Source organism: Cricetulus griseus, chromosome 3, assembly GCF_003668045.3.
Source record: "Cricetulus griseus strain 17A/GY chromosome 3, alternate assembly CriGri-PICRH-1.0, whole genome shotgun sequence".
Lineage (NCBI taxonomy): Eukaryota > Metazoa > Chordata > Mammalia > Rodentia > Cricetidae > Cricetulus > Cricetulus griseus.
Genome location: NC_048596.1, coordinates 107,979,751 through 108,007,447, shown reverse-complemented (window position 1 = coordinate 108,007,447; position 27,697 = coordinate 107,979,751).

Genomic DNA, 27,697 nt, shown 5'->3' with positions numbered 1-27,697 from the left:
TTTATGTTATGTTTTCTTGATAGGTTTAAGTTGCTGGAGTGATAAAGATGCACATAATGCTAGCTTGGCTTTCCTTTTAACTTTTTTTGTAGAAAATGATTAGAACACTTTAATTTGATTGTAGTCACACAATAGGAAGTAATGTGATCATTATGAGTATGTGCAATCCCTCTTTGAGCTGAAATTGTCTGTGTTGTATAGAAAGTACCTTTTTGAAGAGACAACATGGGTAGTTGTATCAGATGCCCACATCATTTTGTCTATTGAAATAGCTCTATTTTGGAAGTGAATATGCTAATGATCATTTTCTAAGTGATCTTACATTCCCCACATCAGGATTTTCCTGCTTGTGTAACTACCCCAAATGTGATTCTGTATATACCTACAAGCTCACATACTCTAAGACAGGAATGTCAAGTCAGACCAACATCACACTTAGGATGCAAGGTAGAGGAAGCATGTACTTCTCATGTACTCGGGGTAGACTTAGTGTGAGACTCAAGTCTCTAGAGCTATGACTTTTGCTGTTCCCATAAATAAAAAATACTGCTCCTTCATTTTTTAAATTCTTTCACTGTAACACAAGAAGTTTTAGAAGATGGTGCTAACCAATTTATTTTAGGACATGATTTTTGAAGATTCCAAGCAAAATCACAGTTGAGTCTGTCTTCCTCACTGATGGAATAGTTTGAGGATATTTTTTTAAAACTATCCAAGTTTAGGTTTACATTCATAAATAGGGGCACTAATAACTATTATAAGAATGATGTGGACTGGAGAGATGTTCCTGTGGGTAAAAGCACTCCAAGAGTTAGAGTTTGAATCTTCGAAACCTATGTGGGAACTAGACATATAATGTTCCCCTCTCCTACAGGGAAATGGGAGGTGGAGACGGGAATCCCTGAAAGCTGGCAGGCCAGCTATCCCCATGTACACAGTGGAAGAATTACAGGGACCTTGTTTTCTTCAAGTCAGACAAATTGCAAAGAGAAACACTAGAGGTTGCCCACAGACCTTCACAGATACTCTGTGGTATGGACACATCCATATTCATGCACATTAATGTGGACACACACACACACACACACATACACACACACACACACACACACACACACACACACACACACACACACACAAAATGAATGGCATGTAAATGATAGGAAAAGTTCTTTGAATGTAGTAAGAACTCAGTCAATTAAGTCATGATCAAAAAAGAATAGTCCACCAAATAACATGAAGACTTTTGTTAGAGAGTTCTAAGAATCAAGCCAATATTTAAAAAAACCTATGGTTAATGAGAAATGTATTATGATTCAGTATTCTTTCTTCAACTAATGTTGCCATCACAGTCAGATAACATACATACACATACACTTAAATATAATTTATATTGTAGAAGATGGAACTAAAGAGTTTGATTGTTATTAAAGTTTGTATTATAAGCACAAATAAAACCAAATAAAAAGTACTCAGGAAACACATGCCCAGTGAATGTATTAATAGTCTTAGACTTTTTATTCACTCCACTTCTTTCTGACTTATTATCTTAATCATGTAATTTTTCTTTGTAGTGAACACCTTGACATCATAAAATACTGGGTTTGCCAGGCGTTGGTGGTGCACGCCTTTAATCCTAGCACTCGGGAGGCAGAGGCAGTAGGATCACTGTGAGTTCGAGGCCAGCCTGGTCTCCAGAGCGAGTGTCAGGATAGGCTCCAAAGCTACACAGAGAAACACTGTCTCGAAAAACCAAAAAAAATAAAATAAAAAAAATAAAAAAAATACTGGGTTCAAATATTGTATTGAGCAGTGACAAATTGTCTGCACCCAATCATTTACTCTCCTGGATTCATACAATTAGGTCTTGAGACTAGGTTGAAGAAATCAATAATCCACACTAAAACAACTTCTTGGATGTCTGCCTCAACATTCTAGAATTAAGGCATTCATCATGCTCAATCTTACCATCTTTGTCTTTTGTGATCCTCCATACCATTTTGTCTCTGAGCTTTTTCTGGAATAATTTACTGTAATGGGGTCCCTTCTCTATGACTGTACTTGTCTAAATTCTGTCCTTATTATTAGAAGTTATTGAAGGAATCTATAATCCAAGGAATTGAACCTAAGTCACGTTAGTTGCCCTGATTTCTCCTTTAAATATTAATACAATCTATCTTTTGTTCGTGTGGCAATACATTTTTAAAGACATATTCCATTTTTAATTTTGTATATAGGAGTGTGTGCACACATAGAAGTAAAGGTGCTCATCGAGTCCAGAAGAGAATGTCAGATTCCCAGGAAACTAAAATTGCAGGCACTTATGAGATTCCTGGCATTATACTGGGCATCAAACTCTGGCCCTCCACAAGAATAGGACAAATTACTAACTGCTGAGGCATCATTCCAGCCCCCATGACAACATATCCTTGATTGCTTCACATCACTTACAAGATAATATTCTACTTCTAGTTCATTTTCCTGATGCATAGGGATGTTTCCAACTATCAGGTAGATTTCAAGCATCTTGAAGTCAGAGATTGTATATTATTGTCTTTATGTTTTTAATATCTTATTCAGAATTTCAACAGTGAAGGGTGGCTCAAAAAGAAAAGTTTTGAAACTGTGCCTCTTTATGTGGCTGACACCTACTCTTTGCCACATCCTCTGATGCACTGCACATATTGATGCTTTGAATAAACACATAATTTTTTGTAGGCAGGTTTTGTAGGATCATGAATCAGAATGTGTGGACAGTTTGTGTAACACCTACAGCTCATAGGTGTCGTGAGACTATGGCTCATGAAAAATCAGAGGTGGTTCCTGTCAAGGTTCCAGCTGAATAATTGTCGCCTTCATGATGCCGACATACACCAGAACCTCACTAAACTCCTATGTTATAGCTGTCTAATTGTGAGCCTCCTCAGTGTATTGAGTCTACAAAACCTAAACTGATTTGATATGTTGATTTACAACTTCTAATGAAATCCTGTAATGCAAAATTTTAAAGTAACATAGCTAAACAAAAATAAATAAGTGACATTATGAATAATAAAAGAAGCTACCATTTGTCAAGATTATGGACTACACTCAAACTGCCCACATGGTTTCTACAATGTGAGTATTATAATTTTTTAGATAAAGCTTATCTATGTGTTTATTATTTAACTGAAATTTATTCATGGAACAAACAAACTTGCCTAATGTTGCAACTCTTAATTACCAATGAATAATTGGTAATAATTTAATCCAGGTCCATTACACTATAAACTCTGCTAGCAGCCCCACTATACCGACTCAAAATGCATACGTGCATGAAAGGTCACATTTATTGTGTCCCAGACAACTCAACTCTTGTGTTAAAGAAGGACAGAAGCAAAACAAGCATTGAAAATGGGTGTGTTCTTCATGTGATTTTTTTTCTTTATAATTCTTTCTAACAAATTATGGTTAGGGTCAAACATAAGGTATTTTTTACATCCCCAATTCATTTATTTAACAAACATTATTTAGTAAATATTTATATGGTTCATTCACAGAACCAGGTGTTAGAAATAAAGGGAAGATAATTAAGTAGACAATAATACTTCCCTTGGAATTTATATGGCAGTGAAATAAGTGGAAATTAAAATACTTAAGTAAAGTTCATACAATATAATCATAAGCACTAAGAAGGGAGAAATGGAGAAGGAAATTGGAGGCATGTGTTCAGTGAGGCTTTTGGTGATAGCCTTAAACAAGGTAACCTTTGAATGCATCTATGTATGTATGTATGATCTCTCTCTTTCTCTCTCTCTCTCTCTCTCTCTCTCTCTCTCTCTCTCTCTCTCTGTCTGTCTCTGTCTCTGTCTCTGTCCCTCCATGATGGCTAGGAAGAAAATTATTAAGGGTATGTACAAGTGAACAAACCACATATGACTTCATCGATCAGGCTTCTGTTAGTCCAATGGGGAACGAGTGGTTTTCAATGGAAAAAATTAAGAATTAACTCATTTGACAATTTTTTACCTTGGTCAATTAGGATATATGAAACACAAACTTTCAGGCAGGATGTCTCAGTGTTAAGTGACAACTGAGATGCCCTCGTCATTATCCAGGAAAGAGGTGTGTATCCAGGAGATTGGGGATATGTTGCTCAGGTCTATATAGAATTATGTTTGAGGATTTTATCATTTTTGATTTTGCAGTCCTGACAATCATGTTCTCCTTAGACATGGAGACCTAGTTCTCACTTATTATGAATATTATTTAGAAATATATCTTAGTTACTCTGAAGTTTCTATGCTTTTAAATCCTCCAAAGTTTTAGCAAGATAGATTGACTAATACTGGAGTCATCCAAATAGTCAAGGCTTGATTTACATTTAGCTTCACATCTTTTAAACATCTGGGGATTTTTTCCTAGTTCCTGCCTACTGTGAGTTACTTCAGAGCAAGAGCCATGTCTCCTTATGTCTATATCCCTACTGACTTCATCTGACAATTAATGCATGATTATATGCTAGATGAGTGATGATGAATAAATGCTATCCATTCACATCATAGGACTATTCTAAGGAGTGCCTCTTTAGTGCTATATCAAATAGGAACAGATGTACAACAAGGAGAATAGAATAGATTCTTTACTCATTGAATTGTTTTCTTTGCTAGAAAATCAATGTTTATAATGAGAGTATTAATTCAGCATCAGAATCTGTAAGGAAAATCCCTGGAATCTTAAAGTATTACTAGGCAACTCCTAGGACACGCTTATAGCCAGGTGTAAGGCATGATTATTGTGAGTTTAAGGTCAATCTGGGTTACACAGCAAGACCTTATCTCAGAAACAATATACACAGAAACATGGGAAATGTTGCCCATGTGTACAGAGTCAAAGGAGCTGGTCAACATGTGTTTAGAGAACAGTTGATTAGTCACTGCCTAAGAAATGCATACACCCATAAATTCCCCAAATTTTTCACAGCAGCACATGGTAAGAAAAAAATTAACGTTATAATTCTTGTTTGTGAGATGAGATTTCTCACTCTTTCAGAGTGAGAATTTTATTCCCATTAACCAAAGTCTTTCAGGAGCTGGATTGCATGAAACTCAATGTGTAACCTGGGCTATCCTCAAATTGATGGTAGTATCCTTACCTCAATGTCTCAGATATTGAGATTTAAGGAAGGAGCTACCACAGCCAACTTAACCTAGGTTTTTGAAAGCAGTACTTGCCTTTACCCAAAGTTATGCATATGGATGCTCTCTGTTCTAGTTTTAATTTTAAAGGTTAGTTTGATTATAATGTTTCCCAAGAGTAACTAGAAGTATTATAACCAGACATGTAGTTGCAAAAATACAATTCACACTGACCATTTTGAAGAGAATTCCTGCTTTTACCTTTCTTAATGAATTTGGGGAGAGCAAAATGGATCATAGCTCACAGCTGGAAACACATGTTCCTTGTCTTAAGAACAAACAATCTCAGTTAACAGTATGCAAATGAAAAGATGATTAATTACACAAATCAACCAACACTAAGCAAGATATATGTATACTTGGAGTGAGCACGGGGTAGGTGACTAGGTATCCTGGTACATTTGTTGATAGACATGCTTGTTCTGTATATCTAGGAATTCTTGGCTCAGTAATGATTTGTAAGACTCCAGGCCTTGAAGGTTAGCTGTTCAATTTGGGTGGTCAGTACACTCAAAAGCACTAGCTAATATTTGGTGAGTTTTCATAATGTAGTAAGCACTGTACATATCCATTGTTTCATCTTTGTAGTAATATTAGGGGAAGGTTTTGTTAGTAAGCTCATTTTTACCTGTGGAAATACTCAGCCATCCTGGGACTACACCATCTAATGCCGCACAAGTTGGAGCTCCTGGTACTGAAACAATTTCTCTGCTCAGGAACTATGGGACAGGACAGTGCCTGGAAGGCCACCTTTCTTTGGTATTTAGATCCACTGTCCACTCTGTCCTTCTCCAAAGGGGCTGTACATTATCCCTTTAGTTATGATGATGATGGTCCCTTCTCTGGCTTACTATACTGTTATCTATATATATATATATATATATATTTCTGTTTCCCCTAATTACTTTTTTTCAATTTTATTCCCATTTAACCAAAGTCTTAGAAAATCTCCATGGGTCAAATAACCTACACCGTTCCCTGGATCTAGTGGCAGGGAATGGTGTTTATACTTAAAAAGACTTCATAACCAATTGATGTGTGATCACCTTTTTGAAACAGGCCTATTTATCAAAGCCTAAACTTGTTATTAGTGTAACAAACAAGGTAAGAAGGCTTGCCAGGATAAATCAACATTGTAAAGTGACTGGAGAAACCCAGTTCTTAAGAATGGAAAACTGACAGATGACCAATAAAATAAAGATACTTGAACCTGAGAGCATCTGGCTCTAAAATTTCCCCCAGAGTTCAATCATTTTTGTCTTGTTTTGATGTTGACAAGAACAGAATTTGAAGTAAACAGAGGAATATTTTTCTTTAGGATGGAAGTAAGGCAAATACGATTACAAGTATACTGAGATTTTGCTATTTTAAAAAGAGCATGTGAGGGCTGGAGAGATGGTTCAGAGGTTAAGAGCACTGGCTACTCTTCCAGAGGTCCTGAATACAATTCCCAGCAACCACATGGTAGCTTACAACCATTCATATCGAGATCTGGTGCCCTCTTCTGGCCTGCAGGCATACATGCAGGCAGAACACTGTATACATAATAAGTAAATAAATCTTAGGAAAAAAGTAGCATGTGAGTATTCTTGTTTATTTTTACAAGTTACCTGATGTATTTGTAAGAGTGTAACTAGAGAAAGAAAGAAAAGAAAACTGAGGCAATGGGGTACACAGTATACTTGGGAGGGAGGAAGGTGGCCTTCTGCAGCCAGTCTCTGAACCTTTTGGTAGGTAAAAAAGACATTCGTGCACTTGTGTTGCATGCCTTGGTGATGGATCTTTTAGATACAGTCCTTCTGGCTCATGAAAAAAGTAAACTGAGGGATCAGTTTTAAATGGGTCAGTATAGTTGGCATTTCTCAGCTATTTTTAGACTCTGAAAGAATATTTGCTCATTAGAGACATTATATAAAGTATAGAAAATAGAAAAAATTCTACTTCTCATAACCTTGCTACTCAGAGCAAGGTTCTTTTCATTGCTTTTTGATGTGTGTGAGCACATAAATGTGCACATGTGTTGAGAATAAATTTATCAGTAATGTTCTTTTTGTTAGAACATATCAGGAACTTCATTGTGTCACTAATTATTCTTAAGCATAGTCTGAATAGGCTGCATAATAGGGATGCTCCTTCCTTTCCTTTTGAGAAGTAAATAAACACAGGTAGGCAGGGACTAAAAGCATTGTTTCCCCCCCCCCCCTCAGGCCATTACCTTTCACAGAGGATAGAAGGCTTTCAAGTGTAACCTTGGAATAGCTTTGAAATGAGATGCACTTTGGAAAAAGGAATATATGGTGAATGTGGGTTTCAAAAGGATCATTGCCATTGTACTTTAAACAGGGGAAAACTGTAGGCTTAATGCAAGTATGTCACTAGCTTGTCCCTAACACAGTTTCTACACCCACTGCAGCAAAATAACATGCTCCACAGTGGTATTTTAAAGGTTCCTTTAAGCAGAATCCAGCCAGACAACCTGCTTATTATCATTATTCTCCTGGGCATTTAGAATGGAAACACTGCAATCATTTTTACTCTGCAGCCCATGTGGAATCGGATAAATCCATAAATGCGGTTCAGCCTATCTCTGTCTTGATTCTGAGTGATTCCTCCTGTGTCATCTATTTCTCCTTTCTCCCATGAAACTTTTCTCCCTATACTGCCTGCCAGAAGAGCATCTCAACTAGCTTCTGTTTTGTTTTCTGGTTTTATTTATTTTTTCTTCAAATGTATCCTCTCCATAGTGGCACTTACTTGTCTTCAAACCCAGATAGGAACTGGTCATACATTTCCTTGCTCATGCATTTCAATGATACCTAATATCATTCGAATTTTTCATTCCCATGGCTGTCTTCAACCATGATTCTATCTTCGAAGGCCCCTGTCACATACCAGAATCCATCCAAGCCACACATTGCTGAAAGTGATGTGAAAGAATGGAATGTTTGGTAGAAGACCCAAGTAGGACATTTCTTCTATCACTGACTCATCTGTGGTACTTCAGATGATAAGCCGGTTTTCAGCTGCTCATGTTGTAGCTGCTGTGGTTGAGAAGACAACAGAAAACATTTATCTCATGTCACGAACGAGGCAGGCTATAGGCATGCAAAGCCTCCCAGATCATGGAAAGTCCACTTAAAGGATGCTAAAATTCATAAAGGAGGAAATGAATGGCCAGATGAAGTAGTGAGAGTTTGTTTTATCCTCAGTGTACATTATATACTTGGTTGTGTAGCTGAGAGTTCCCTTACAGCACACCTCAAATCCCAAAAAGTTGGGCAGGGATGCAATTCCTTTGTAAAATTTGAGGTGGCAACTGTAACACGATATTAAGTAAAAGGAGAATAGAGAGATGGATAGTGGTATCAGAACTTACACATCTCCTGGCAAAGACCTTTGCCAATACACAGCCTTGGGCAAGTAAGAAGAAAGCACCAATGATTACTTGGGATACCAATCACAAAGTTCATTATATGTTTTCTTTTGTGGGGAGAAGTTCAGTTATGCAAGAAAATTTAATTGATTCTAAAGTAATAAAAATATCCAACCCTTTAATTACTATTTTGTATCTAGTAATTGTGTACATTTGGTAATACATATATTGGATTTGTGAAAAATTTCCAATTTAAACATCTATTAGATTACTTGTGGAATATTAGGGAATTGATTTTGACTTATAATAGTACAACAAAAACATTTTAAAATCTCTCCACTTACAAACTTAGTTGTAATATATGGGAAAATTATTTTTAAAATTTAAAGACTAATTTTATAAACTAGATAAGACTCATGTTATCTTTTTAAATCTGTCAAATATACCCCCAAATAACACTAAAATACCTCCATGATTTTCACTGGGTGTTAAAGAGAGTGTGGATTTTCTTGGTGGAAAAGTGGGGAGCATCTGGGAGAAGCTGGGGGAGGAGAACCATAATCAGAATATATTATGTGAAAAATCCATTTTCAATAAAAAAGTACTCAAGATAATATTTGTGACTTTGATGTATATACTCTAGAACATTGTAAAGTGCCAACTATTATGCTATCTTCTAATTGTTGCACTCAATGTGATATTTAAATGCAAAAAGAACATTTACCTTTCCCCTATGTGATTCAAGGTCACAGAAACCTGTTAATTTCTTCACGAAATGAAGCATCTCTATTGTCTACCTTTATCACTTTGTGTTTCTAGTGCAACATCATAAATCTCTATTTGGGAATTTTCATGTCTGTTTCTTTATTAGCATGACGATTCCATATTGTTATCAGTTGATATTTTTAAAGATGTAAAGGTTGATTAGCTCTTATGTGTTAAGTATTGTTTTCTTTCCCAGGGACAATCAAAAACGGAGGGTTCAGTGAAAATTACTCACCTTTTCTCTTAGTCCTGAAACTGTTGGGTTCAGATAAGCAAGTTAGAAGATTTTCAAAATAACAGGAACAGTGGACACTGGGCAGGGGTTGGTGACGATGATCTAGGACTGTTGATCTCTAATGACCATGTTCTCAGGACAGTGTGATCATTCTCATTATAAAGATCTTCTGCCCATCTCCTTCTCTTCATTCTTGTCTACTATAGCCAGGAAGCTGTTTCCAGTTGTTTTTAGTCCATCAGTCAATAACATTGATTTTTTTTGCAGCATGAGGTGATTCTCACCTCTTCTCTCATTATCCCCTCCTTCAGGGCTAAACAAAGCCAAGTTTCCTGGTGTGCCACAGTTTGCATTGCCTATAAAACAGAAATGACCAGAGGCAGAATATAGGGCTTTGGTTGAGTAGGAAGGGTGACATAAAATCTCCCAGGAACATCTTGGGCAGAATATTTTTGGTACAGTCTTAAGGAATAATATTTCCTCCAGAGGGAAAGAAAAGTGCATGTAAAATGTCTATTTTGTTTACTGCAGTTCTGTTGAGTAGGCTGAGGGCAATGGAGCCAAGAGATCCTGTTTCCCTGTGTTATTTGGAGGGGGTCTATTAAAGTAGACATCTATTATTCCCAGAAATGAGTTAGGAGAGCAGTCACACTCCATGAGGCCATAGATGACAGAACAAATGCTGAAGAAAAGCGACCATTTCTACACAAGTAGTAAGTTATACATAGTTCATACAACACTATTCCCATGTGATTACTATTACCATTTAATATACTACATTATTATTATTATATTGTTACCATTATTATTACCTTTTAATACACTATAAAACTGCATCTCATAAAAGCAAACCCATATGCCCAAAGTCATAGACTAAGGTGGCAATACCAGACTTTCCAGTGCACAACACAGTGCTGTCCATAATCACTCACTTTTTACTGGAGATAATTTTAAAAGCACTGATGACACAAAAATATGTGAAGGTAGACCTTCTCCTTAGTATAAGGCAAAGTATTACAATTGGTTTTGATTCAGTAATGCTAGGAAGATATGATTGGATTTTATGGTAGAGAAGGAACTGTGAGAAACTTCAAATACTACTGGGGAAATTCTAAATTAAGCCAAGTCTTTGAAGGAGATGTCTTGTAGCAGGGTTGAAAGATCTGAAGAGGATACTATTCTGTGTATATAATGGTTGCTCTGAAGTTTCATGTGATCCAGCATGATTATATCTAGTGATCTCTCTACTTAAGTCTCAAAGTCCTGTGTTTGATTTTGTTTTTTACCTGTTATCATATGCATGAACCTGAGTTATTTAGCCTGCATTAGCCTTAGTTTCCTCAACAGTGACATGGAACATTTAGTGTCCATTACACGTATAAATTTTGTTGTAAGATTCATGTGTGTTAACATTGCCAAAACCATGTTCTTCATAAATAGAGATTGAACCAATGATATATTTTCTCCTTCCTAACCATTGTTCAGTCACTTCTTCAACATAACAGTAATTGTAGTTCTCTACTCTTTCTCTCTGCTGGGGTTTATGTAAGAGAAATATCCTAGTCCTTGGTGGAAACTCCCAAGGAATTAAAATCTTAACAATCTGTATCAGTTCGGGTATAACAGTAAATTTCAATCCTGCACTGGCATTTGAAAGAGCAATGTGCACAGCCTTAGGAATATCCAGAAATGCCTGAAGTTGTATCTTGGTATTTTGTTTTTCAGTAGAGCACAGGGCAAGGCAAAAGTAGTTATGAATGCTCAAAATGTCACTGGTCAGTATAAAATATATATGGGATTTGTAAGATTCATACTGAAAAACTTATCTTGTTTTTATATTAAATTGGTATGTTTAGATATATTGGGATAAATAAATATGGCTTTAAATTTTCTCTATTTATTGTGACAGAACATTTAAAAATACATGACTTATATTTATAGTTCTCATATTTCTCTTCAACAATGCTTGAGACTGCAATTTTTACAGTCATATGGTAAGCTGTCCATCTCTGTACCCTTTAGGTCTCAAGGAAGAATGGAAGGATGATGGAACACTTTCTAGTTATAGATCCAAGATTTTAACCCCATCATTAATTGTTTATATTACCAGGTAACCTCCAGTTTCCAGGTCTCTGTGCTCAAAAAGGTCCAGAGAAGCCAACTGACTTGCCCATATTACTGCTATTTAGTACTTATCCATTAAGATACCCTGGCTCCTAAATGCATTACCAAGGTGGATGGATGAGGTAGATGGAACAGGGGAACCAAGGTATTTGGAAAAGGATTGGGGACAGTTGGTATCAGGGCTTTGTGTGTGTGTGTGTGTGTGTGTGTGTGTGTGTGTGTGTGTGTGTAGAACATCTTCTGGAACTTTTAAAGTTACAAGTATCAACATTGTCACTGAGGTTAGGATATACAAACTGCCTGGGGATCTTCCTACCTAGACCTACCTAGGTCTGTCAATTTGGTGGAAATAGCAAGAGATTCCAAGATCCTCCATTTTTTGTTTTGTTTTGTTATTTTCAAGACAGGGTTTCTCTGTGTAGCTTTGGAGCCTATCCTGGTACTTGCTCTGTAGACCAGGCTGGCCTTGAACTCACAGAGATCCTCCTGCCTCTACCTCCTAAGTGCTGGGATTAAAGGCATGAGCCACCACCGGCGGGCGATCCTCCATTCTTAATTGCTGTGTAATACAAAAGTGCGACACAGTTCCTCATACTTTCTCATCATTATATAGTATTACAGAATGAACACAAGCTTTCCATATATGCTTTGGTTTGAGTGGTAGATAAAGAATTCATAAACAGTGACATGATGTCTCTTAATTTTAGTTGCCATAGCCCTGAAAAATGAGTTCAAATAGAAGCAATGCCTGTTTCTGTGGCTCAGGCATAGCTGATGTCCACATAATGGAAGCAATAAATAGGCAATCATCCATTATGTGAGTTTAAAAGTCTTCTCAATTCAATGTTTGTGAATATGTTAGTCATACACCATTATAGGACACTTATTTCTTCAGTTTAGAATACAAAGTATGAGCTGTGAAAGAAAATGGAACAAGCCAGGCCAAGGAGCGATAACCAGGATTTTATCTCTTCAATTTGTTTTCTATATTATACATCCACCTATGTGAGAGAAACCAAAGCTGAGTCAAGGGAAGTGAAAACATTCTTTCTCCCCTTCTTGGAACTGGTATCCATCTTTGAAGCTAAAATTAAAGCACCAGTAGATAAAGGATTTATAATCAATTTTCTGGGCAAAGGGAGTTTATATCTAAATCCCACCTCAAAAAAGTCAAAACACCTAAAGGAAAGCAGGGCCATTGTGGCTGCACATTTGCACTTCCTAGCACAAACTTCAGAAGTGCATTTTTAAACCCCTAAGGGACCACAAAGCTCAATTTATTTTCATGGAGACTAACTGCTGACTGAAGATATGGCATTTAAGGCAATCACCATGGAAATGAGATTGTATGAATCATGGTTTCTTAAGGCCTACTCAATATGCTGTGACTGACAAGTCCAACTGTATATGAATATACATATATTCTCTTTGATGAGGCAAATTCAACATATGACTAACTGGGAGATACATGGAAGTGTTAAAAAGTTAACACTTCATAGAATTATATCTCTCTCTCAATCATCTATTTAGCTATCATCTATCTATCATCTATCAACCATCTATTTATCATCTATCAATTATCTGTCTATCTGCCTATGTATCATCATTGACCTGTTCATACTTAGAGAAATGAAGGCAGGCTGCTAAAACAATTGTGAAAGTCAATAACATGAATAAAACAAGGATTAGGATTAAAAAGGAATTCTGTGGGAGCAGTAATAATATCAGTTCAACAAATATTTACTGTATGCTGACCTTATACCTCAAGTTGAGTTAAAAAAATCACTTTGACATCAAGCATCAATATGTGTAACAGTCAATACAAAAAAAAAACATACTTCAGAATAACATAGTGTGCTGCTTGGGATAGGAGTGATTCAACTGAGGCAGGCATGCCAGCATGTAGTGTTCAGAGTCCAGCAGGAGTGTTCCTCTGAAAACAATATATAGAATAAGGCAGAGGAGAAATCCTTGTTTCCAAAGAAACTAGGTTATACATTTAGGCGTGTAGTTGGATGTTTCTGTCCTGCTCAGTCCCACAGCCATTTAGTCCAAAATAAACACACAGAGGCTTATCATAATTATAAACTCTTTGGCAAATGGCTCAGGCTTCTTATTGGTTAGCTCTCTCTTAACTATTAACCCATTTCTATTCATTTGTATCTCCACGTGGTCTTGGCTTCCCAGTGATGCCTGAGTCTGTTGTTTCCTTGGCAGCTACATGGCATTTCCTTGACTCTGCCTACTACCTTTCTATATCCATGTTTGGATTTCCCACCTGGCTGAATTCTGCCTGTCTATTGGCCAAATCAGCTTTATTCATGAACCAATAAGAGAAACATACTCACATCATATAGAAGGACATCCCCCATCATAGGAGCTTGTTCAACTTCATGGTTAAAATACTAGATGGCAGGGATCTGGGCAAGTATGCTGGCCTATTTGGATGTCAGTTCAGTATGAGAATGGAGACTTGAAAACTGAATCACAGAGTACAGTGAATATCAAGCAGTCATTAAATTCCTTCCTTCTTTTCTCCCTCCCTCCCTCCCCGCCGCCCTCCGTCTCTCCTTCCCTCCTCCCTTCTCTGCCGCCCTCCCTCCCTCTCTCCCTTCCTTCTTCTTTTCTCATTTTCTTGTAAATACCGTGTAGTAGTACATAGACACAACCTCGTAAGGAGGATAATGAGAAAGTTCAGATTACTTAAAAAGGGTGGTCTTCATTTGGTTATTAACATAAACAATATTTGTTTCATCTTCCCTTTTGGAGATTAGTTCTTTATTAAAATTTTACAATGACCACTTGAAATTAGTTTATTCACATTATCTTAAAGATGAAAACCTAAATGAATGAAATTAAATTGAGGAAATAATTTTGGTGGATTTAAAGAACAGATAGAAAATGCATTTCAGGCCAAGAAATGCATATTTGAGGAAAAGCATCATCTGATCTTGTTAGAAAAGGAGATTAGGAAAAATAAATTGGGGCCCACATCATGAATATAATTAAGGTAGAAATTTGTTACTTAAGTCAGGAAGTTACTGAATATCTCAGGGTGGGGAAAGCAATTTTATAAGCAAAGACCTGTAATTGCCACTAAAATAAAACGCAGGAAAAGATAATCTCAAAGAAAAAGAAGCCCTTCATTAACACCATCAGTAGAATACTGATAGAGTATGATGAGCCTCCATGTATGAGAGGGAGCAGTGTAGTATTTTGAGTTTCTATGTTTATATATCTAGTTCTGCTAAGAAGGTTCCAAAGGTTTACATTTCTTCCTAAGGGTTTGTGAGGATAACAATTTTAAAAACATTATTGGAAATAAGCTGTGTATATTGTTTTGTTAGGGTTTATCAATTCTGCTAAAAAATGTTATGCCAGGGCCTGAGAGTGAATCAGAGCACCTGCCGTCTCAGCATGAGGGCCTGACCTCAAGCCCCCAGCAATCAAGTACTGATCTGGCCAAGGCCTTGGACAAGCCCATAGGCACAGTTCTAAGAGTCAGATTAGTGGATCACTGGACTTGCTGGGTGGATTCTGCCTGTGGATTCTGTGAGAGACAATGGGTTAAGGAAATAAGGAAAGTGATAGAGCAGGATACCTGATGTTCTCCCATGGACTCTTTACACATGTACATGCACTAGACCACCACCACCATACCATTACGTCACCAGCACACCACCACCATCAGTCTACCACCTCCCCGACTCCACCACCACCCACCACTACCATCACACCACCACACCATCACCACCCTGCTCCACCACCAGCACCCTACCACACCACACCACACCACCAACACCACCACTACCACACCACCATCACACCGTACTACCACACCACCACACTCACACAAATCTTAAAATAGGTATAGAAATGATCAATAATTTTATTCCAGTATTGCTTTACTTCCTGCATTTCTCAACTGTTGCACACTATGGGGGCCTAAGTCATTGTGTTTCTCCATTCAAGAATTGCCATTTATATCATGTAATTAGAAAATGAACAGCACTTTACCCTCATTTATTTTATATGTATAGTGTATTATTATATTAATGCTTTTATTTATCACCTGTTAAAATGTTTTATTGTTGGCTCTGTATTTTTTATTGGCTCTGTATTTCAATATACTAAGCTTAAATTTTGATGGATTACAAGTCCTTTTACTCTAATATATCCTAAATTCAATTATATCTATAGGGTTTTGAGGTAGATCAGGATCTATTAAATCATTCTAATTTTGTAACCAAGGGAGTGTATATTTCTTAACCTAGCTGTTTTCAAATGTCTGTGAGCTGAAGATGGTGTTGTGTCTTTCAAAGGCATATGACTCCAGTTCTATTAAGCTCAAGGAGTATATGAAGTACAAGAGTAAAAGGATTCTTATGACTGAATAGCTCAGATTCAAATGGCGCTTTCTGGTATATATGCATATGTATTATTTGATGAGTTATATTTTATATTAGAATAGAAGCTCTGACCATGCTTGGTGGTGTGGGAGAATGTGGAATTGCAGTCTGAAGGATGAGTAGGAGGTACTGGATTTCTTTCAGAGCATAAGACATCAAATTAGTAAAGGATGCTAACCCCATGTTGGAAGTAGCAAACACATGTTGTGTTTATTATGTGAAGAGCAAGACAAACATAGAGTTAGTGGGAAATGGTTTGGGGTGACATTGTAAAGCTTATTATTCTCTTGGTCAACTATTTCAGAATTTACCCCATTGTCTATCTTTGTACCACGACTATCTTACATTTTTGAAGACTTTAACTAGAGGAGTATTTGTTTTCTAGCAGCATTATTCTAGCACAGAAGTTGGAAGATGGCCCAGAAGTGAGGTCAAGACCTAGAGAAGAGACACAGAAAGCTTTTCTAGTTATCCTAAAACAGGAGGCAAATACTCAAACTAAAAATCAGCTTGTGAAAAGGAAGAAGAAACTACTGCAGGTTAATGCAGGGCATAACTACATACAGGAACCAGGGACAGGGAGAACTGAAGACCTGAATATTCTTGGCTTTGGCAACTAAGTAGTTGTGTAGTTACATCTGAAGAATATTAGAAGGTAGCAGATTGGGAGAAGAGCATAAAAGTTTCCTTAGAGTCTCCACTGAACACCCAGAGAGCTGTAGACAGCTGCATCCTCAGACCTGCAGCTCCCAAGTGAGCACTAAGCTGAAAATAGAGATCTGAGCATCATCACATTGTAGGTGGTGGTTGAAATCACAGGTGTGGATAATATTTCCCAGGGAGACTGTAAAGAAGGAAGAAAAAGAATTATGGAAGGAACCCTTGGGGACACTAGCATCATGGAGCGAAATGGTGCTGTGTAAGACAAGATCCAATATCTGAAAGCACTTTGCTAGTGGCAATAGGTAGCAATGCACTTTCCAGATATAAGGGACTGTTATTAATATTAAAATTCTTTTTTTGAGGATGTTAATGTACTTTTGAAAAATTTATTCTTCTATTATGCACTATATCCTGACCACAGTTTCCCCTTAATTCACTCTTTTCAGTCCCTCCCCTCACCTTCTCTTTTCCCCAGAACCACTCCTCTTCTGTCCCTCCCCCCTTTTTTTTTAAAGCAGGCACCCAAGTGATATCCTCTGAACATGGCCCAGCAAGATACAATAAGCCTAGGCATAAACCTTTATACCAAGGCTGGATGAGGCCCCAGTAGGAGGAAAAAGATCCTAAGTGCAGGCAAAAGAGTCACAGATACCCCTATTCTCTGTTGGGAGTCCCACAAGAACACCAAACTACACAGCCATAAGGTATATGCAGAGGATCTAACTCAGACCCCTTCAGGCTCCATGATTGTCGATTCAGTCACTGTGAGCCCCTATAAATCCCTTAGTTGATTCTGTTGGCTATTTTTTTGTGGTATACTACACCCCCGACTCCTACAATCCTTCCTCCCCCTCCCAAGGGATTCCCTGCACTCTGCCTATGGGTTTTGCATCTGCCCCTATCAGTTGCTGAATGATTTCCCTCTGATGACAACTGTGCTAGGCACTGATCTAGAACTATGCACATTTAAGAGAAGAATATCTTTTCACTGACTACTTTTTTATAATGTCAGCTACTACAAGCAGATAGAAATGCTACCCCATGATACAAAGAGGCAGACTAGTTGCCATTTTAACATTGAAGGCTTTGTGAAAAGCTACAAGCAGACTCTTTAATTTAGGGTGAAAAAATCCAATGCTAAGGTAAAAGAAGCCTTTGTAAAGAACAAACAGGAGCCAGGTTCTTAGTCTAGCTCCAAATGTAGCCATGGGTTTGCCATCTGGGAATCTGTAGTAACTGTAAGCAAGTATGTTACCACTGAGTCATCCCCCATGGAGTGCTAGAGAAACAAGGCCTGGGTCCAGATTCCATTCAAGAATTTTACACAACTGCCTTCCAAGAAAGATCAAGAGATTTTCCTGAGACAGATTGGCTTAATATTTGTGCATAGCTTTTGCTCAAAGTTGCAATATTAAATCTATTTTTATGAAGGCTATAGGAAAAATAAAATAGCTTGTTACCACCCCCATGTCCATCTCAGAAATATAGTCTATTTTGTTTTGTGTTTAATGTTACCAACTCCAACCTTCTTTTGAACCTTAATTTGAAGTGAAGGAAATGCTTCTGAGATAAGCTGTATGATAGAGTAGAAAGGACTGTGAAATTTCAATTAGAATCCTGACACACAAGAGCTGAGATCACAGGTGTAAACCCTCACACCTGGTTTGAAACCTTAAATAATATGTATAGATGAGAAGCTGGATAAGAAATATAAGGCAAAATCCCAAGAAATAAATTCTCATTTTCAGTTGCGCAAAACTGCTTTTTAAGTGTGTGAAAGTAAATCGAGTATGCAAATTCATTTAGTTTTGCATTCAATGGTCCAGTTATGCTTGAACATAATGTTGCTTCTTATTATGAAAATAACAACCAAATTTAATGTTGTAGCTATAGTGCTATATTATAATTTATTCCTCTTCCTTAAATCACTAAGTTATATGAAGAAAATTAAATAATGGGGTTTCTCAAATTGTTAAATATGCAGAAGGGTATGTTCCTTTTATAGAACATATTTTACTTGATACTTTTTATTCCCCAGAATAGTACAATTATTTCGATGACAGAGACATTTTTATGTCCCCTTATATCCCAAGTTCCAGCAAAAGGCTTAGCTCACAATTAGCTACAAAAGTTTGCAGGTTGAATTATTGTCTATATTGCTTAATTTGTCAGACAAAAGTTGAGTGTTTTGATATTTGGATGTAGTTTTATATGCAGTAACAGGGTTTTAACATTTGTGTCTGTGTTCTTTATTAGTAAAATAATGTGAAGATGAGAACTTTGAAGTTTGATACTTGCCAGAATGAAGAGCTTTCCTTATTACATTCCTTCAGATAAAGTATGGAGATCATACATTAAATCAATCAATCTAGAAAGCTGGCAGGGCCATTTCCTCTTGTCAGCCATTGTAGGAGAGCAAAGGTCAATGGAGATGTTCTGGATGCTATAAGGTGGGCTTGCCTGGCTCAGACATAATCCTCAAGGAGATAAATCATTATCACCAAATGCTCCATTGACTCTTTCAGGCTTCTAGGGAACTATCCAGTGAACTGAAGCTGCAATTTTCCAAGAAGTACCCCAGTGGTTTCACTCAGTTATTGCATCTTCCAGACCAGCCTATGACTTCCCTGAGAGCACTTTACCACTGGAAAAATGTGTTAGAAACAGCTAGTACCTGGATTTACCTCCTCACACACTTGGGCAATTGTTGATGTTAATTTAATGTACCTGTAAATAGTGAAAATGTTCCCTGTTTCTCCTAAATGTTTTTAGAGGAATTACTATATATAATGGTGTAATATATTATTTGAAAATTATATTTACATAATGTATTGAATTATGTGACCCAATGCAAGTACTTAAGTGTACTTACAATTATCTTCAGCAGGAGGAGATGCTGGAAGATGACTTATCAAAAAAATCATATTTATTTTTGGATAGTACCAATATTTGTTCTTCAGTATGTGAGCCCCAGTAATTGCTAGATACAAGTGATATTAACAACACTTTTTTGGTCTTTTATCTTTTAATTTAGTCATGTGGGCCAGGGAGGAGGCAACAGTGTTGAAATAATTGTGGCAGTGACTCAGGTTTAACATTTGGTACACAATTAGATTTTCTTTAGGTCAACCAAGCAAATCAAGCTTTGCCTTCACCAAGCATTCTCAGATCTATTGTAATTATCAGGGAAGGGTTTAATTTTGAAGAATCAAATGACTGGTTTTTAATATCGTTCCTAGGTTTTGATGCATTCACAGTTCAGAGGGACATCGTTTTTGTTCATTTCTCTCTTTCAAATGACAGATTATTTAGTGGTCTCTTTAAAATTCCACCTCATTTTAAACTTCTTTACTCGGTCATTCACAGAACATCTAGGAGTTCCCACCATGAATACAAAAGTGAATGAAATTCAGTCTCAGCTCTCAAAGATTTGGCACTTGAGTAGAGACAGGCAGGACTATGAATGGATAATTAATGTGTAGAGTAATAATCACTATAATAAAGGCACAAGTAAAGTGCTACACACAGTAAAGCAAGTGATAGAGCCTGTCTAAGTCTTCCAAAAGGGGACTCTAGAATAAATGGCAAGCTAGTTGGGCTGTGGAGGACACAGCAAGAGTGTTTTCAGGAGAAAAGGCAGGTAGGGCAAGGGAAAGCATTCCAGGAAGGGGCTGCCATTTTGGTTTGAACACAGGAGGGAGGGACCTGGGTAAAAATAGAAATAGGAGCCACAAAAAAGGAGGTTCTGGGAAAGGAAACAAAACAATGAGAGGTTCTCTGGAAGAGTGAAATGGGATACTGAGAAAAAGAATCTGAATCTGGCATTTAGGAGACTTCTAGTGGCAAAGGGCATTTTCAGGAAAGGAGTTTGGATAAGAATACTGTTATGAGTAGATGAGAATTGAGAAGGGTTGATAGGATGGTAGCTGGGGGAGAGTTTATCAAAGGCTTTGAGTAAGTTGCACTTTTGAGACTAAAGGAAGAAATGAAGTGAGAATAATTATTATATTAATTCAAGCCAGAAAGTCATTCTTATTTACTAAATTCTTGGACAGTTTTAGGTGATTGGATGTTTATTTACATTTCCTCTCTAACTTCTATGTTTTACATCTACACACTTGGCAGAATTAAAAGTTACTAATGTGGGAGGTGGGACACATCTTCATTTTAGGTAGCAGCACATTATATCCTTGGAACCAGAAGTTTGAGTCTATAATTTAAAATTTTGTACATTGAACTTTGTGTGAATTAATGAATAACAAGAGAGATCACTCCTCAAGGTTACCTGCTCTCATCTTTGTTGACAGTTGAGCCTAGGAGATATGGAAGTAAGTCACTTTTATGTAAGTTCTTCAGTATTTTCCTAATAATTATAATTTGTATGGGACTATGTGCTCTCCATTACCTCTGGACCATGTTGCTCAGTATTTTTTTAACACAAACAAATACTCCATATGTTGACTTCCCTTAAATGCAATTTGGGGAGCTAGTATTTCACTTGGTATGTTGTTCTTCATAAAAATGTGACTGAAGTCTACTTTCAGTTCTCTTGTTTCTTGTGTTCGAAGGAAATTTATTGATAAGCCAGTTAACAACTACCAATTTAGTAGCTGTGATGTATCTACAACTATATTCTAATATTTATAATACTGGTCTTTGTTCCAAGTTTACTAGGTGACAGATGCCGTGCTAAAGTACTAGCATGTTCTGCAGGGTTATTTTTATAAGGTCTGGCTTCTCAGGTTTTATAAGAACAAGCCATTTGTTCCTTATTTTCAGCCAGTCATTACAGTGCATATTTCTACTTTTCAATTGGCATAAAACTACAAATATTTACTTTATTTATGACCCCACAGAATCAATATTCAGTACTATTAAAACTCTGGATTATAGAAACAGTGATATTGGAAGAGTAATTTAAAATCTTGGAGAGGTCCTCTTAAACTGCAACAGCGATAGCAATAATAAAAACTAAAACAAAACAAAACAAAAAATGCTGCTTTTACCTCTTCTCTGTGATACTTTTTTCTGCATGATAGGATTTGTTTGTGTAGCCATTGCTGTCCTAGAACTAGCTCTGTAGAACAGGCTGAGCTCAAACTCACAGATATCCACCTGCCTCGGCCTCCTGAGTGCTAGAATTAATGGTATGTGCCACCATGACCTGATTTGGAATACTTCTTGGAGCTCTAGGCTCAAGTGATGTCATTGTACTTATGACAAAGAAAGCAAAGGAATGATAATATGTGCTGCCCTTCACTAATGTTATCTGAATCCATGGAAGAGAGAATTTTTTTCCAACTTTTTTAATTTGACTTAGAAACAGGATTGTTTTACATGACAATTTCTTTCTTCAAATAGGAATTTCTGTGGTTCTATTACATCTTCATTTCTTTTGTGTCCTTTATTTAATAACCCTATCAAATGAATCTTTCCCTTTAAGTGTTCTCATGTTTTACTTATTTATTTTTGTTTTTTTTTTTAAATGAGTTTTAAGTCTTTTCCAGTGTGAGGTAAATCAGAAAAATAAAGCGTGAGGAACCATATTTTTTTCATTCTTCTGCAATTCACTGTTAGCCTTGTTTTCTTATTTTTGTTTTTTAGATACGAATGTTTAAAACTTACCCAATGGTGTACAATCTGAAGATGATGGAATCAAAATTCAAACATAGTACGTTCTCTTACTGAACTCCAAGCCTCTTTTCACATACCGGGTTGCTTCCCATAAACATGCACTGTTTTTTAGAGTTTCTGTCATACAAGGAATGCAAGAATGAATCTAGCAGTCTTCTATGTGGAGCTCTTTGCATTCTGAGGACAGCAGCAGAGCTGAGTCGGTACTGATAAAACATGGCTCAGAATCTGCATGGGTTCTAGGCTGCTGTGCTATGGTAAAAAACCCCAACTTAAGAAGTAGACCTATGCTAGTGGCAACAGACTGGTCTCATTGACCAAATCCCAAAGTTGTCACTTCTTTTACTTATTTATCTTTTCATTTTTTTAATTTCATTTTACATTCCAACCACAGATTCTCCCTCCCACCCCTCTTCTTATCTCCCACCCCACCCCAGTCCACTCCTCCTCACCAGTAAGGGCTCCCATGAGGAGTCAGCATAGTCTGACACAATAGATTGAGGCAGAGCCGTGAACCTAGTCGAAGAGATGGAAGAAAGAATATATGATCATGATGGAGATATCTACAGAGACAGGTAAACCAAGCTGGTGGAAACTCATGAATTGTAGACCTACAACTATGGAGACTCTATGGGACCTAATTAGGCCTTATGTATATGGGGGACAGTTGTGAAGCTTGGACCATCAGAGGAGCCCCCGGCAGTAGGACCACTATACAAACATGGTACATGAGATAGCTTATTGGAGCCCATTCCTTCGGGTGGGATGCCATGCTCAGTCTTTTCTTTTTCGACACAGGTTTTCTCTGTATTGCCTTGGAGGTTGTCCTGGAACTCGATCTATAGACCAGTCTGGCCTTGAACTCATTGGGATCCTCCTGCCTTTGCCTCCCGAGTGCTGGGATTAAAGGCATGACCCACCAATGTCAGGCACCATGCTCAGTCTTAAAGCCCTCACTTCTATCCCACGAGTCACATTGAAGAGTCATTTTGCCTGGATGATACCATGTAGAGCATGATCTCATGATCAGGCCTAACTTGAGTTATGGCTCCCTATGTGAGGGCTACTTCCTTCTTCAAATATTTGCCCACTTCAGAAGCCCAAGAAGCTAAGTTTGCCCCATGATCATCAGAACAAGAATGTAGAGCTGCTCCCCTTGACGGCTGTTATTGGAAATGACACTTTAGTGTCTATTCCAGCAAGAGGAACCACCAGATGTTTGTACAGATCTGTTACATATGGATATATGCTACTGTTAAATAGTACAATTGGAGGCTAAACAGAGCATTTTGTAAGACTATTTGAGAAGTCTATGGAATGTGAATATGTGTTTAAGACAAGAAATGGGGGCTGGGGCAAGGGTGGAAGGAAGGGGTAGTTAGAGAAAATTATGTAAAAACCACAAGGTAACATCTCTGTCCTTGTAAAAAAATCCCCATAGGAACAAAGAGTAATTAGCAATATTAAAGAATAATTAAAGCTATACTTTTGCTGATAACCTTGGCTGCACTTGGAGTTCAGAGAAGAATAGTCAAGGGTAGAGCAGAACAGGCCAGAAAGCTTTACCCGGGAGGCCAGACACAAGAGCATTTGAGTGACATGACAGTTTAATCAGACAAAGGAAGAAAGGCATTATGTACAGATTTACAGAATCCAAGTGACATTAATTCAGCGGAGACTGTTTTTATTTTTTTTAATAAGCCTTGAAGAAGAGTGGGTTCTTAAAATTCTAAACACATCTAACATCTAAGATTCTTCTAAAATTCCATGTGTGTTTGATTTATAATATCCAACCAGGTTGTGACCATTCTGACACTGAGATGGTTTGTTTCAGTTCTTTCCAGTTCCCAAGTATACCTGGGACAGTGTTCTGACTTAAGTTTCTAGTAAATGTTTATTAATAAGCCATGTTTTCTATATTATTCAACCTTGTATTACCATAGTATAATAACCGAGGCACAGTTAAGATGTAAAAAAAGAAATTATTTTTGGCTCATTATGGATATTACAGTCCAAAGCCAGCTGGTTCCATAACTCTTGGTATCTCATGCAGGCAGCATATCATGATAGATGTACTTGTTGGAGCAGACAATTTATAGCATGAGCCAATAAGCAAAGATAGAAAAGAAGAAGCAGCCTCGATAGAGGGAGATAGTTCAGGTATGGAGAGAGGTCTGGCATAGGGTAAATGTTAGGGGATCCACAGCGATGACCCTAACTAAGAATCCAAGCCGTGGTGGAGAAAATGCCATTGATGCCCTTTCCCTATAATGAGATTGGTGTCTACCTTGGTTACCATTTCTAGAGCCTTCATCCAGTAGCTGTTCGAAGAAGAAACAGGCACCCATAGCTAAGCACTGAACCATACTACTGGAATTCAGTTGTGGACAGGGAGGAGGGATGAGCAAACGAGTCAAGACGGGGCTGGAGAAACCTGCTGTAACAGTGGACCTGACCTAGTGAGAGCATGGAGACCCTAGTCATAAAGCTGTGAAAACAACATTGGACCTAACCAAGCCCTGTGAATGTGGGAGCCAGCTAGGAGGCCAGGACAGTTTATGGGACCTCTAACAGTGGAGCCAGTTTCAACCCTAGAGCACAAATGTACTTTGGGAGCACATTCCCTATGGAGGGATACTGTTGCAGCCCATACCCAGCAAGGAGGGCCCGGGTCCTCCCCAAAACGATATGGCAGAGTTTAAAGGTCCCTGGTGGAGGGTTTCGCTGTCCCTGGAGAGGAGTTGGGGGATGGGTTGGGGGGATTGGTGGGGAACATGGGAGGATGGGAGGGTGAGGGAATGGGGGAGATGGATATGTAAATATGAGTGGCAATTAAAGAATTTAAATAAAAGAAAAGAAGAAGCTGATATCTGTAATCCTCTTAGAAGTAGTGCTCTCAATGACCTATGCTCTACTTTCTAAGGGGTCAACTACTTCCCAATAGCGCTAAATAGGGACCAGGGCTTTTAATACATGAATCTTAGAACAACATGTACAGATCATATCGCATGCCTATAAAATGCTCTAAGCTTACAGTGTCCACTAAAGTGTGTGTGATTGATGGTTGATATATCTTATATAGTAATAACTTCTGTACCATGTACTGCTATTGTCTACCACAAATACCCACCTACGTTTTGAGGGCTCAGAGCAAATGTACTATTGCAAACCATTTTAAAATACTTTAAAGTCCTTAAAGATGCTCAAAAATGAAACTAAGAAATGTTTACAAATATATTTCCGTTTAAAAATCTCAGTCTTTTCAGAGTTCTTAACCATAAGGAATGTAAAATATGAAGAATGGACATGTGTATCTAAACCAATATCCATGATATTTTCTTGCCTTCCTACTCTTCCTCTCAAGCTATTCTGTAGAGGCACATGGTCCACTTTTAGAGTTATAGACACTCAAGCATTTGAAGGCACATTTGGGCTTGCACACATCAATGAGAAGATTCATCATCCATAAAAATATTAAAAATATATTTATGATCCAAAAGCAAAACAACTCTGGGTATCAGCTACAAGGCCTGCTATTGGAGGGCTGCTGCTTGAGCTTCAGTGGGGCTTGTTTCCTTGCTTATAAAATTCTTCACCTCTCAGAAAGGAGTTTCTGTTCAGAGTTTCCCACTGAGTCTTTCTTTTTTATTTTTAATTAATTTTATTTAAATTAAAAACAATATACATACCAAACCCAGTTTGCTCTCCCTCCCACTCCCCATCCCACTCCTCTATCCACTCCCCAGGGAGGATGGGGCATCATCAAAGTCTATCACATCATTTGGGGCAGGACCTAGGTCCTCCCCCATGTAACTAGGCTGACAGAGTGTCCCTCCATAGGGAATGGGCTCCCAAAGCCCATTCATGCACTAGAGATAAATACTGGTTCCATTGGCAGAGGCCCCATAGACTGCCCAAGCCCCCAACTGATACCCACATTCGGGGTGCATGGTGTGGTCTTATGCAGGTTCCCCAGAATAAGTCTGGAGTCTATGAGCTCCCACTTGCTCAGGTCAGCTGTTTCTGTGAGTTTTGCACAGCATAGTCTTGACCTCTTTGCACATTACTGTGGCCAGAAACCAGGGTCCCTGAAGGACAGAGTTGTTGGTATGTTTTATGCTAAGTACTTGGAAATTCCATTGTTAACAAGACAAATCATCTAAGTTCTTTAAAATACCATTCAAGGGTTGAGGGATACCATAAATAGAATTAGAATTGTCTCTCTAGTCCATGTGACTACAGAATATCCAAGAGTGACATGAGTATTTTGTGGGGCACTGGAAAGCCTGCTTTCCTACTACTTTGGCTACTCTTTCCTTCTCTCTGCACTTTTAGGATATGAGAGGTGAGAAATGGTGCTTGGGTGTCAAATGCTGGAAAGGAAAGGATAAAGGTAGAAAAAAGGATGTGGAACTTTTTGGTTTTCAAGACAGGCTTTCTCTGTGTGCCCTCGGCCGTCCTGGAACTAGCTCTGTAGACCAGGATAACCTTGAACTCAGAGATTCACCTACCTGCTTCTGCGTCCTGAGTGCTGGCATTAAAGGTGTGAACCACCACTGCCTGGATATGGAATCTCTAAGCATGTGGAAGCTTGGAGTTTGATATTATTTGAAATAAAAAAAAAACATGATAGGCTGTGACATGAAGAAGGGGAAGCAGTAGTTAGATTTATCTTTATAACATTAAAGGGCCAAAGTTATTATTTTGTTTTGTTTTGTTTTTTTGAGACAGGGTTTCTCTGTGTAGCTTTGGAGCCTATCCTGGCACTTGCTCTGGAGACCAGGCTGGCCTCGAACTCACAGAGATCCGCCTGCCTCTGCCTCCCAAGTGCTGGGATTAAAGGCATGTGCCACCAACATCTGGCTCCAAAGTTATTTTTATTATGTTATATAAGTATATGCCAATATAAAATGGCAAAAGTTATTCAAACATAAAACCAGATAAATTAGGAAAACAAATATATACAAATTTAAAATAAAACACTCATTCATCCTTCTATTTATTTATTGGTTCATCAAATTTATTAACCTTCATCATGAAGCAGACATTAGGAGTATGAATAGAAAATAAAGTAGTTTTCTTCCACCACTTTGGGGCAAAATTAGTATTAATAACATTATTGACTATAAAGAATGATATTTAATGGATGGGCTCTGTGGCTCATTGTAATCCTAACACTTGGGAGGAAGAAACAGGATTACCACATGTTCACAACCAGTCTGGTTGCCATAACAAAAACTTTTCTCAAAACAAAACAAGTAAAAGACCAAAACACAAATTAAATGATGACCTTTTGTTGAATTAAATCTGCACTTAC